This window comes from Opisthocomus hoazin, chromosome 24 (genome assembly GCF_030867145.1).
Source record: "Opisthocomus hoazin isolate bOpiHoa1 chromosome 24, bOpiHoa1.hap1, whole genome shotgun sequence".
NCBI classification, from domain to species: domain Eukaryota; kingdom Metazoa; phylum Chordata; class Aves; order Opisthocomiformes; family Opisthocomidae; genus Opisthocomus; species Opisthocomus hoazin.
Window position 1 is genome coordinate 4,338,342 of NC_134437.1, and position 12,342 is coordinate 4,350,683.

At 44.0% G+C, this 12,342-nt stretch overlaps 1 protein-coding gene across 3 annotated transcripts in view; it reads left to right on the top strand.

The window, feature by feature from the left end:
* GRAMD1B (GRAM domain containing 1B) overlaps nucleotides 1–12,342 on the top strand; it is a 103,053-nt gene that overhangs the window by 16,065 nt on the left and 74,646 nt on the right. The window lies entirely within an intron of this gene.

Sequence of the window (12,342 nt, forward strand, 5' to 3'; positions counted from 1 at the left end):
ACCAGTCAGGCTTAGGGTGCTTGAATATCTTTAAGAGTTTGAGTTAAGTTACTAAATTGGAGGAATAAATCAGTCCTTGGACTCATACTCAGTCTAAAGAGGAGGCAAACTGGTGAAGAGAACAGTGTGCATTGCGCTAGGACAGAAAGCCATAGGCCTCAGGGAAGTGAGGGGTGCAGAAGTGAGTGGCAGTTTACAAGACATCATATCAAAATGGAGCAAATAGGAAGCGATGGATAGTTTGAAAAAATCTGTCATACAACTGGGTTGCAGCTTAATTAGCCCCTTAATCTGTGTGGTACCTTATTCTGCTAGTTCTAGAGTTGCAGGGCTTGTTTTTAATTTATGTAAGCTAATAAGGTTTTCTCAAATAATAGATCAAAATTCACAATAGAGAGCCTGCAAGATTAGGGAATGGTTTAAGACAGGGACAAGTTTAAGAAATTCTGCCTGCTGCTTGAATTCCCAGGAAGCTGTGTTAAGATCAGAAAGGAGGTCAAACTTTCAAAATGTGCCAAAGTTTACATCCTTGGGGTGTGTGTGTAAGGGATCAGGATACCTTCTGTATTTTCTTTATGTACTCAGGGATTGCTTATTCATCTTCCGAGCCTGTGTCCCTTTCCCCTTGATACAAAGAAGTTGACACTAACATACTGTGCCCCTGTCTGCAAGTGGAGGTACAGCAAAGATTGCTACCTCTGCAGCTTCAGGGAGACTGGAAGGTTTCTTCTGTTGCTTGGGGCAGCTGAAGATAGGTGAGAGCGAAATGCTGCTGTGCATGCTGGGTCTGTTCTTGAAAGGGGAAGGTAGGGCCTAACAGAGCCCGGGGACCCTTGTTTGTGTGTCTGGATGTGATGACTCTGCAAGAAACAGTGTAGCTCACTGGCTGAGCTGTGCCAACTTCACGCAGCATAGTGCAGGCCTCCTGCATTATTAAGGAGAAGAGCTTACTGGAATAAAAGGGAATGGATGTTGCTATGAAGGTGATGACTGAGTAGAAGCCAGCTGCCAACTTCTAGTATGAGTGTGATATTTGGGGAGACTAGGTGACTGCTCTTTCTACCAATAAAATGGTAGCTGTAAGGGATGCCTGAGTTTTGAGTCCTTGGTTGGAAGGGTCTTAATACTAGTCAAATATCTAAGTAGCTTTTATCCATCATGAGTGGATGCCTGATGAATCATTTTCAGAGAGGTTTTCAAAAGTGGTGCTAAGGACCTTCTTGCAAAGAAGACTTGGAGGCTAGTGAGCTCTAGAGCTGTGATGCTGTTGCGATAACTGTAGGGTGAGTTTTGATTTGGATCTAGCTCTGAACTGAGTTGGTTGGACTTAATATTAAATAGGAGGTTTAGCCCAAAAGGAACAAATCTCCTTTGTCATGTAGGAAAGATGATTAGTATTAATATTTAGATTTGGAGCTAGTGTCTTCCCCCTCCCCCTTACAGTTGACGCTGCTTCCTGAACCCCAACATTGATTCTGTGCTGTAGAAGACAAGCGGGGCTGAAGATCAGCTGTCTTCCACTTGAATTGTCAGACTGGCGACTGTCAGCAGGGTTAATGTGAATGGAAATATTACCTGCTTTTTGTTCCTCGTATGCCAGGGTTGTTTTTTCTTTTGAGGATGGGCTGTTGTTAATTGCAGAATATGTCTGTGTTCTTCTGTCAGTGGAGGTAAGGCTGTTCTTTTTGTAGAAAGTCAGTACTGGATTTGATTCATCAAAACTGTGCTCCGCTTGGAGTCTCTTCCATTCCTCTCTTTTAATCTTAAGAAGACTGAATTGAGAGCACTTTGATTTGAAGCAAGGGGAATAGTTCCTGTTCCTTCTCTATGACAGTGAGGGGTAGAAGAGGATAGATAGTTATCTCTGTCTTTTTGAGATCAGGGACAAGGGGGAGACCTTGCAGGATTAATTGGCTTTGTTGTGCCTTTTTCTGTACTCGATGGGTGACTGTTGCTCAGTGCATGGGAGCCTGGAACTTTGAACAGTTCAGAGCAAACTTGAGAGCAGGATAATTTTATTATCTATAGTAATGTAGGCAAATATCGTACCTCTGGGCATTAGTTGATTGCCATTCGGGAGACAGCATCATTTAGATCATCGATAGTTTTGTGCAGACAGTAAGTAAAACAGATGACACGAATCCCCCAACAGCAAGTAAGATAGATTGTGTGAATCCCCACCATAGCTAGAAAGAAATAATTCTTAAAATTTGGCCCTCTGTTCTAAGCTGTCTTAAAAAAATGATACCTGCCTATTTCCCTTCTGAGAAGGGTTAGCTCTGAGACAGAGCTTGTAGTGTGAGAACCTCAATACAGATTGGTAATGTGACTTCACGAGAAAAGGTATGGTCTTACACTAGCTGTGACAGCAGGGCAAACCAGGATTTGGATCTCGCTTCTCTGTTTTTTCATAAGTTCTGTCTCTACAGGACTGGTGTTAAGATTAGATAAAGCCCAATGTGGCTTACATAGCAGCGAATGCAGAGGTGGTCTGACAGGCCTCACATAGTTGCCTCACTAGCTTGTGATGCGCAGGAACATGAGGAGGAGGTGAAGAGGCGTTTAAATGTCCCTCTCTTGCCTTATCTGAGATGTGGGGCAGACTCCTTACCCTTCCTTCCTGTTCCCAAGAGCAGAAGTTCGTTGTGTAACTGCACTTCACTTGCAGACTTCAAGTAATGGTCACCTCATCAGCTCTACTCTCTGGGAGTTCTGTCACTGTCTGAATATTATGGCAGCTATCTTGAAGCGTGTGGAGAAGTGGCAGAGCAGCGAGTAGGAGGCTGGAATGCATTATAATTAACCATCTCTGTTCATAGGTCTCGGTTCTGTGCGTAAGCCTCCTTAGCCCTTGTCAGCAGTCTTTTTTGTGTGGTATGCTGTCAGCTGCTGAGCAGTTTGCATGGTTCCATCTTGCAACAAAAAGCATTCACTGTGCCTCAGCTTTCCCCATGTTGCTAACAGCAGGTCTGAGGGAGTTAGTCTAGTAACCGGATGCTGAAGAGCATGCTGGTACCTATAGCTCGGTATGAACTAATCAAAATTATTTCCCTGTACTCCTAGGGCAGGGTTTCCTGGTGTAACTAGCCTGCTTAGAAATACTTGGGTTTGACTAACTCACCTCTACCAACAAATGAGGCAGTTAGTGGCTGTGGTGCAAAATGTATTGCGCTTCCAGTTTTGTTTTCCTGCTTGTGTGTTTGACATCGGATTTTTTTCAAGTAGTCGTTGCTGTGAGATGCCAACTGGCTGAGAACAGTGAGGCTGCAGTTCTGCAGACTAATTTAGATTTGTTCTGCTTGCACCTCCTTCCTTTTCATACCATTCTGCTTGCACCTCCTTCCTTTTCATACCAAATGTGGAGAAGGCGGGCATTTTAAGAAGGGAAAGTGGTGGCATTTAGCCTCTTTTAGGGCCTCTTGAGATTGTTTGAAAATAGTCCAATTGTTGACCAAATAAAGGGCAAGATTAATAGAGACAGACAAGGCCTTTGGAGTTACTGTTGCTTCAATGCTGCTATAACATTAGTCATCAGAGAGCCTCAGAACAGAACTGATGTTAGACTCTTGCAGCCGGAGCTAGGGGGGTTTCAAAGATGCAGAGAAGAGAAGGTTTTTCTAGGGAGCCTGATGCTTAATTCTGTTAGCATGTGGCCAGGTTCATGCAGTGATGCAGTGAGTGACTGCTACAGAACCTGTATTGAAGACTCTTCCTTTGTAGGCCAGAATTTCCCAAGGTGCAGAACAGACACCTTTTGATGAGGATGCTTTTCTAAGCTGGGGCATGGCCTGGAACACATCTAGGGGCAATAACTGTCCTTCCAATTTAGTTGCAGGTGCCCAAACTTGAAGGCCCTGGGAATTTGAACTGTGCCAGTGCTCTCTCTTCGTGGTAAATAACACCTGTGGAAATGAACTGATGTTAGAAATTAGTGTAGGGTTTCCTTAGAGCACTGTGTAGGCAATATGTCTTTGTCTCCCTGTCAGAGAAACCCACCTTTCTTCATGCTGGGAGCTTTTTAACTGAGATGTCATCAGAAACCAAGATGTGCATGAGTCATGTTGTTAATGTGACTGGTGCTCCCGCTGCAAAGAAAAGGTCTGAAAGTATGTTGTTTCTTGCTTCAATCTTATGTAGTGTGACTTGATTAATACAGTGCAGTAAAACAAAGGTGGTGTTAAAATGTGTTGGGAAGGTGTGCAGGTCTTCCGGTCCCTTTTTCTAATCATTTTTCCTTGTGAAGGGAAGGGGATGTTTGGAGAAACAGCTGGGCAAACACCAAGAAAGTACACCTCAAAATATCACTCTGGAGTTCTGGGTTACTTTTTCTGTCTTTAACAAGGTCTTCCTCTTGTTTCCTGCAGATAAAGCTGCGAATCTAGTTTGTCATATGTTGCTGAAATCTTCTGTTACTATTTGCATATGGCAATGCCTAGGATCCCTGGTCATAGCCTGGGACCTTGTGTGCTGTTCCAGTAGAAGCAAAAGGTGATCTTAACTGCACAGAACTCCAGTTGTAAACCTAAGGGAACAGTCAGTTGATAGAAAAGACAAATAGTACGGGAGAATGCAGATAACTTGTCCTTTAGCTTCTCTGTGACCTTTGGGGCCAAAAATCCCTTGTTTGAAAGAATTCCCTCTTCAGAATACTGCCTGGGAGGTGAAAATGTGGCCTGTGTACCCACTTAATCAACAAAGGAGGACTAAAATGTGATGCCAGACAGACATCCCAGCCAAAGGCCATACAGTGACTCATCTGCTGCTGACTATTCAAGTTAGCAGGTGAAGCTGCTGATTGTGATGGCTGTAAGAAGCATGCAGCACCTCTTTTGCCATCCTTAGTGCAGGGGTTTGTAATTCCAAGCAATGGAACGAGAAGGGTGTCTCAGGGTAGTACCACTTGAGTTGCTGTAGCTTTGATCTGCCTTGAATGTTAAAGCTTGAAAGTTTTGAGCTCTTGTTACCTAACAATGCTAGCGATTAGATGGAACAAAGTCTCCTAATTTGTAGTGAATTTTTTGGCCTGCAGTGGGCACAGAAAAGAAGATAAATGCTCAAGTGACTAGGTGGGGAGAAGTATTGCAGGGACAAGCCGGGTTAAAAATCAGTTGTTAAGCTAATAAATTGACAGGACTAGCATATGCTGAAGGGCAGAAACTGAATGCTTTTTAACAATGTTTTCTAGGTCTCCCACCTCATTTTTTCAAGAATCTGGGATAGTAGTACCTGTCAAAATCAGAGCTGGCATGGCTGTTTACAGCCCTGATTTTCCAGCTAATTGCTTAGAGAAGCTGAATGCCTGGGGGAGGCTGATGGTTCTGCCTAAGCTTCAGACTGCAGCTAGAGGAGAAAATGCTGTTGACCTATGGTGATGCTAGCTCAGCTTCCCCCAAGACTCTGGCAGGTTATGTGAGTGGTGGAAGGGGATTTGGGAATAGCTTTTTTCAGCTTGAATGCATGTGCTTCTGCCCTTAGAGACCTTTGCAGGCCCTTGCTTACAGTGCAGTCGTCAGCTGTTTCTGAAACCCATCTGCTCTGAGCAGGATATTTCTTCTTTTTTTTCCTGTAGGGACAGAAGAAATTCCCCAAAATCTAAGGGTGCTTGTCTCAACTGGGCATTCAAACTGTTCTGGATCTGCTTGGTGAAATGTCCTCCTATTCTTTTAAGATAGCTGTTATCTTTTGTGCAGATTTCTCTCATGTGAGTCCCTGAACAAATCAGTTTTTTCCTAGCTTTAAAGTCAGCATAATAAACACTTTATCATGGCCTCTTCCGTGCTTTTAGTGCTATAGATATTTGCTGTAAGCAAGTATTTGTAGTATTTACCCCAGAAAATGTGTGCATCTGTACACTTCATAGTTGGCTGTTTAATTGTAGAAATACGAAGTATCCCAAATGAGTCGTAATACAAAATAAAGAAGCAGAAACAATCTGGGATGGGAACTATGTGGTTATGGTAAGTATGTACTTAAATCATACTGTGTTCCAGAACCATAGGAAATAAGATGCTGTTTGGAAATACAATGCACAAAGAGTAGCTACTTAATGTAAGAGGTAGTTAAATGTTACATACCTTAGAGACCCCTGTAGCTTTGTGTTTTACCCGCCTCTTTTTAAAAACCTCCTCTCCACACTGAGGTTCTAACTCTTTAGTAGCCTATTGGACACAGTAAGAGGAGTTCATCTGTGTCCCTGGGAAGAAGTGTTAATTGGTATTGGTTTGTTGTTGGGAGCAGGGGGCACCTTAATCATCAAGCAGAAAGTGTCCAGCATCCCCTGTGGTGACCTCTATCTCTCTGAGCCATTCAGGCTGCTCTGTTACCAGTGGATCAGCGAATCCTGGCAGACAAGGCCAAGAGCAGAAAAACTTCTTTGGTTGTTTCAAGCCCAGCTGACCCATGATTTTTATGGACTCTACCTTTGCCAGCCATACTGTGGCATCCTTCTGAGCAGAAGAAAATTGGTAGTGATGTAGATGCTCGGAGCAGTTTTCCTCTCCCTGTTTCAGAAGACTTGGGAGAAGCTGTGTTAGCTTCCACCTGGTAATGGACAGTCTATTTCAAAAGAAATGGTAGTTGGTTAATCCTGGCCTGAAGAATTTCATTCTAGTAATTATTAATCTCAAATTGTTTTTGTTTCTACAGAGATTTCTTATTTGTCTTGGGTTTTTGCATCTTATTCCATAGCACCAGCATATTTGGTAGAGACTTCAGGGCAGCTGTGCCTTTAAAATTGTATTGCCTGTGATGGAAGAAATCTGAGAGCAGAGAAAAGACCAGTGCCTCTTGAGCAGATCAGGCTCTTAGGAGATTTCTCCATAGCTGTGCCTTCTCATCAGCCTAGTCACTGCTCCTTCCCTCTGGGTCCTGACTGCAGCGACTACAAAATATCAAAGAAAGCTGTCCTACAGCTGTCTCAAAGGTGGGGTTATGTCTTTCCACGGTGGATTCTGAGGTCACCACTTTGTGCTGCTTTTTTCCTCAACACTACTGTGCATGTGTAAACAAGCTGGGATTCCACCCTCTTTCAATTCAAGTGTTTCACCCTTGCTGCTGAAGTGACGCTTCCTCAGATTGCTGGGGAGCACATTGGCACTTGGACGGACTTTCCCTTTTCTCCAGATGACCATAACCGTGTGAGTGCTCACTGACCTCTGCATTTCTTTGCCTTTTCTCTCTCCTTGTTTTTCTTCCCATCCATTTCTTTCTTGGCCTTTGCAGAGTATTTGCTGTGCATTTTGGTGATAAGATGGCAGCATGCATCTCCCCACAGCACCATGCATCGTAACAAGGTCAGGCATTGCAATGGTACCAGTCAAGGTCTGTCCTTGAGCCCCTCTGCTTTTTTCCTGTTCTCAAGCAAGCTTGACCTAATGCTTTTTTTTAAGCCTTCCCTGCTGCTTGTTTTCTCTTCTATCTCAACTACCCTGCCCAAAATCTTCAGCTGTAGTATGCTCTGCTATGTGCGCTCTCTTCTGAACCTCTTCCTCTCGTTTAAATGGCAGGCCGTAAGTGATATGGGCCTGCTTAAGGGATATGGGTATAACAGTTTCCAGCATTGTAAGATTTTGTTACTTCTCTCTAGAAAAAAATCTTTGTTATAGGCTTAGACATGTAAGTGCTCAGACTTCTTTACGGGAGTTTGAGCAGGCTGTTTTGTTGTGCACCAGTTCTTCAAGCTAGGAATCTTTACTCTGGGTTCCCCAACGAATTGTAGCTTTGTGGTATGTGACACTGGGAAAACAGGCATCCTCTGTGTTGTTTTCCTGTTTGCAGCCTGCCATCCTTTGATCTACCCTGTTGCTGATGCCACTGCTACTGGAAGACACCTCAAACATGCAAGAGGTAGTGAGTGACATAAGCTCTGGGAGGCTGTCACTGCTGACTTGAAATGCCTAGCTGTTTGCAGACTGGAAGCTTCTGTTTAGGACCTTGGGTCTGGAGCCCCTTCTTTAGCTGCTTTCTTCTGTCTCAGGTTTCAGAAAGGAAGTATCCAGGACCTCTCTTCCTCTCATGAATTTGTAGTTGTTCCTTTAGGGTTTTTATTCTTTATGCCAAAATGTTGTGGTATATGTTCTCACCACAAGGCTTTCGCCCATTTATCTGAACTGTCCGAGGTTAGTTTTTTTTTTTTTCCCAGGACAAGATAAAGACATAAGACAAAGACATCCTATGGGTCCAGACGAGTATAGAAGGCTTTGTCTCTCTGGTGTGCTACCTATGTGTCTCTGGATTATCCCTTGGTAGTGTCAGCCCAAACACTGAATGTAGTTGGACTCCACAGAAGGATTTAGTACTTGAAAGACTTAAGTTAGAAAGGATCCAAAGTGTTTTGGCTGTTAGGCACTTTAAAGTACTCTAATTTTAAGAGACCAGATGTTCAGCATTATCCTGAGTGAAAATATTGTTCTATTAAGGTATTGGGCTATGGTGTGATGTGATGTATTCCATGCCATTATTTCAGAATATCTTGACCTAACTGAAGAAGGGAGATCATTGGGCCATAATACTTCTGCCCAGGGTAATGAAACCTTGTTGCCTTTTCACTGATGGCTGCAAGTTATTTGCAAAGGGAGGTGAAAATTAGAAGGTGGCTTTTTGTTTCCTGAGGAGTTCAAATCGAGGAGCTTCTCTATGAAGCATGCCATGAGTCATGAAGTTTTGTCGGCCTGCTCCTTCTCAAAGTGAATGAGTCTTTTCTGGGGTGGGAGAGGTTATTGCACCATCTCAATCAAATGGAAGGTTAAGAGTTCAAACATGCAAGACGAGGGAGCGGAGGGAAAAGCCAAAAGACTTTGTATGAAAGCAGGAGCCCTCTTTTGTTGTAATATTGCTCAAGAAAGAAGCAGTAGCCATCTGAATCATCCCAGTTCTCCACCCTCCTGATAATGATCCTCTTTCTTCTCACTCAATACTGTTATTTCTCTTCCAAAGTCTCTATAGCAAATTATTTTTCACCTTTTGGTGGAGGGGAGCTTCTCTCCATTCTCCTCTTCCAGGACAGCTGAAGGTACTGCTGTTCTCCTGTGATGCAGTTGTACCTTCATTCCCCCTTCCAAGACCCAAAGTTCTAACTCGTATGCCATGACAAACGCTGCGTTCACTTGGCTTAGAAAGAAACAGCTTACAGGCACTTTCTGTTCTGTATACAGTGTGACTACAGCTCCCATGATGCTAAGAGTGTGAAATGCATATTTTCTTTCTGGAAATGAAGTCTCATGTGACTTCCCAGCTGCTGCACCAAAGAGGGAGTCTATTCTGAGATATTTTTTTTTTTTTTTTTTTTTTTTTGACGGGGAAATGGAGGTGTGCCCTAGCTTGCGGATGCTGTGATTGCATATGGCTTTTTCTCTGACAGCAGAAGCTGTAGAGCGCTGCTGACTTCAGAACGATTCAGGAGCTTATCCTACTGGCACTAAAGTGCAAAACAGTTAAGCTATCTTTTCCTTACATTCTGGCATTCCTCCTAGCAGTTCTTTCTCTCTTCCCAGAATGTTTCCTGACTTTCTTCTGTTTTTCCTTCCCACTAGTTTTGCTACTAACAGTTTTTGTTTTACAGGCATGTTTCACAGAGGCATGGGGGTTTTTTCTTGCACCCCAACTCCTGCAGACTTTCCTTTCTTGCCATATGGGACAATCAAACTGCAGTTTTAAGTGGTGGCCCATAGGTAGCATGTTGTGTTCTATGCCTGTAGGTACTGCACATGTTCTAGTGAACTAATTTGTCTGAGCCTTCTAAGCCGCTTGTTTCCACTGTGTATTCCACTTGAATAAGCAAGTTTTTCAGTTGCCATGAATCTTTCAGGGGTGGGTCTGCTCTGGGTAGTGTGAAGCTAGAACTGTAGTAATGGGCAGTAGTAAAGCCACAATCATGTATGTCCACAGAGGATGTCTTAATGGCCATGAGTAGGGACAGTGTGTGACTACTTGAAGGGGCGTTGCTGTTTGCAGGTAGTGCTTATAAGAAGCCATGTTTTCTAATTTGAGATATCTTCTTAGAGGCAATTACAAGCTCAAACCCTGAGGTAACAGGACTCTTTCTACAGCTATTTATAGAGCTTTGAATTCTTACCCAGACCTTAAGTGTGTCATAGTGGGCTGTTCCCTTCGGAAAAGCGGACTTCCTCAGGAGATATTTCCTGTTTTGCTTTTCAGTTCTTGAGCTATTGCGCTCTGCTGTAACTGCAGATAGTCTCTGCTCTAGAGAGACTGCAAAATGGAAATTCAACTTTTTCTGAATTGGAAAGTCAGGCTTTACTGATTCTCTAGCTTAGAATTTGCTGATGGTCGTTCATGAGGCTGTGGGGTTTTTTCCCCCCATGCTGCTGTGTGTGTTTTGCTACAAGTATTCACAAGTGAGGACTGCATTAGGGAACTGTAGTGGCTCCATAAGAGAGGGACTGGGGAGTAGATTGACCACAATGTGTGCATTTGCTGTTTATGTATCTGTCTGCACTGGATGTCTTACTGTTACTTTTTGGACTACTGCCATCAATGTTATAGCATAGAAGGCATTTGGAAATCCATCTAGTGCGCAACAAGGGTGAAAATTCTTATTCTATTGAGCATAACTCAGGTGGTGTGGTGATATTTTTGCTATGTGGCACTGGATTGGATATGTTGAAGCTACATTATATCCACAGCAATGCTTGGGATGGAGACTGAGAAATAGGTATGTGTTCGTAAGATGGGTTTAATGTCCCCGAGAAGTGTGATGGTGCTGCGTTTGAATATGCTGAGTAAGAAGGTGGAGTGTACAAGCCTTTATTTGTATAAGCAGGTGATGGCATGAATGCATCACAACAGGAACACATATCAGAAATACACACTCCCTGTATGCCAAGACAGGACTTGGTGGGAGTGTTATTTGTGTATATGGTATACTGATGGCCCTTTTCAGAGGTGGCTGGAGTGCTAAGTATTGTTGTCTGTGGTCTCCCGGGGCCTCTTTATGTTGTGCATGTATGTGATAGTGACATCTGTTCTGTATATTCCAGTGCATACTAATACTTATAATGCAAAATACTTTTCATATAGTAAAATCCAGCGGGGGTGCTCTTGAGGCGGTGGTGGTGTATGCTTGTGCACGAGGGAATAGTAGCGGTGTGGTTTTGCAGGGGCTATATATCTGGCTGTCAATGTGTAAACTGTTTAGTGTGTTGTAAATTACTTGCTAGTGCTCCTGGTCTGTGTACTGTACTGTGGTGCCTGCTGTGTGCCTGAGCACAGCGTGCTGCGCTGGTGTATGAATAAGCACTTTCAAGCAGTGATGTTTTGAGCCCTCAGAGGCTCTTAATTTGACTGAGCTCTGCAGTGTTTTTTCTGCCTCTCTCCCAGCCAGGATTGCTCATGTCTGTCTGGTTTGCCAGAATGCTCCGAGGAGCTGCGTACAACGGTTCCTGGGCTGGCTAGCTAACAGGCTCCAGACTGATTTGCTGTAGTAAAGTAGGCCAGGAGGAGCCTGCATGCCTGGGGAGGGAGACGCTGGGTGATGAATGGTGCGGCATGAAGTCATTCTGCGCCGCCAATCCAGGCCGGCCTCGGCCAGGCAGGGCCATTCAGCTACGGATGCCTCTTGCTGCTGGCACAAATGTTACCTCAGATAATGATTTGATATTTTCAGTCTGAGCTGAGCGTGTGCACCAAAGAGTTCCTAATTTAGGCCCAATCATTTCTAAGTGTTACTCTGAGGTGAGTGTTCTCAATAGGGTACAGAAGACTAGCCTCCACCTTGCATTTTTCTCTGTTTGTGTAAATATCTTTACGTGTTCTGTCTCTGGTATGCTTATTTTGCACCATTGCTTCTCTACCTGACTGGCTGCCCCCTTTCAGTTTTTTCTTTCAGAAGCCGCCTCTTCCTTCCCTACATCCATCCTTCTTGTGTCTGATTGCTCTTCCTTTATCTGTGCACTGTCCAGAACCCACTTGCTGTCTTCCTTTCACCTGATCCCTAAAGTACGCATTTGGGGGTTGGTTGTGTTGCTGTTCCTTCCCATACTGTGAGAGAGCAAAAGGAGCAGGATGTCTGAAAGATGGGTTGCCTGCCTGCTCCCTGCAGAAGCTCAGACTTCAAAAGGAAGCTGGGAGGAGGGTCCTCTCTCTCCCTTAGCACCCTGATAGATCTTTGGGTGGTGGTAGAGGGGAGGAGTTGGGGGGGATGGCAGTGACTTGGGTCTTGTACCAGACTCCAGTCAAGTATCTAAATTGGGACAGTCTGAGATGCTTTTTTTTCTGCCCATTTCTGGGGGGCAGGAGGGAAAACTTGGGAGCAGCTCTTAAGTGACTTTCTTATTGTTGTCATCCTCCTGTCAAGTTGTTTGTCTTCTCTTCTTCACCCTCTTT